Raw genomic sequence first — 1,702 nt, forward strand, 5'->3', positions numbered from 1 at the left:
TCTGTTTTCTGCTGTAATCCTGTCACTACTGATTCTGCTTTTCTTACAGGTGATAATTGAGTCCTTTCAATTAAATACTTAGATACCACTTGCACAAATATGCTTCTATTTTCTCTTTGGGATGGCTGGCTGTTGTAGTAATGCAATCACCATTTTGGAAACGAACCATCTGTTGTGATAGTCTGGGACACTGGATGTGGGTGACCAAATGAATCAGCAGGTGATGGGGTAAAGCTTGCTTAGCCCCTTCCCAAGGAAGTTTAAAAAGAAACTCATCCATCCAGGAAGCAGCTCTTTCTGTAGGAGTTGCACCATAGGTAAGGATCTGCAGATCCATCAGGAGGCAGGGCAACAGTCTTTCATCTTAAAGTTGACATAGGAAGAGACACCACAACACTTTTGGCTGCATCCAGCAGGTGGCAAGCACAGCACGCTGAATTATGTCTAAGAAAGAGCTACAACTGCCAGGGAAGGCTCCCAGTGCTGCTTGGAGCATGCATGTGTGTGCATGAACAAAATGTCATACAGATAAGTGGCAAGCTCTGTTATTCCTTCATCAGTTCACTGAGTGCTGAGGCGGTGTTACTGCTCCGGATGCTATTTATAATGCATGGGACTATTGTCATACTCATTTTTAATGCCTGTCTCACATGAACATCTAAGGATAGATACAAGCTAAATGTAAAGCATTATATATAATGGGAATAATTTACCTGCCTCTTTAAATGACATGCATCCAGATTTCAAATTCTGAGCTATTAGCCTTCCATTAAAATATTAAAATAATGTCCCTTTCATTTAAGGTTCACATAATGCTTTAGAAGTTTTATTGAATCCTCACAATGCTCTTATAGAGTATGTAAGTAGAGACTGCTCCCATTTTTCAGCTGGAAGAACAAAGGCACAATTCAAGAAATCTGCCTTAAAGTAAATGAACGAAAGATCAGGACAGGCATCAAGTTCCCAGACCTGGTCCCAGTCCCGTTTTTAAAGTATTAAACTATAGAAATAAGTTCTTTTGTTGTATTTTGACTTAAGATTATTTTAACTTTAGGAAATTATCTTTTAAAATACTATTTGTGTATGTACAAGACACTGATAATCAGAAGATAAGGATAATCCAACCATTTGCTAGCTAGTCAAAAAACACATTAAATATATATATTTTTTAAGATTATGAATATTGCAGATTCTCCAGGCTCATCTATTTGCCTACATGATATATGTAAAACTTTGGACTTTTTCTTAAGTTTTGCTATATTGAAAAGTATTTATGAACTTATTTTTGAAGAATATAGATGAGACTGAATTAAGAACAAATATTTTCTGGAGCTCGTTACTTAAGGTCAAAAGGGCATATGAGTACATCATTAGTTGAAACTTCTTACAGCGGTTATCACCTTTTCCCCCTCATTTGTAAGGGGAATTTAAGCAAACTTTGTTTTGATTTATGCTAGTGTAAATTTGAAATAGTTCCATACAAGTCAAAGAGTCTTACAGGGAGCAAACGCTTCTTATTCTAGGATTGATTTCATATAAATAGAGAGTAACTCCATAAAAGTCAAGAACAAAGTTTGGTCTCAGATGTTTAGTGGTGTGATTGATAGCAAATTAGTTAAACTATTTGAAATCTATGAGTAGGAATATAAATCTAGAAATATATTTCTTCTATATTTAATAAATAAATCTGCATTTATTGCAT

Source organism: Apteryx mantelli, chromosome 9 (genome assembly GCF_036417845.1).
Source record: "Apteryx mantelli isolate bAptMan1 chromosome 9, bAptMan1.hap1, whole genome shotgun sequence".
In the NCBI taxonomy this organism is placed as follows: domain Eukaryota; kingdom Metazoa; phylum Chordata; class Aves; order Apterygiformes; family Apterygidae; genus Apteryx; species Apteryx mantelli.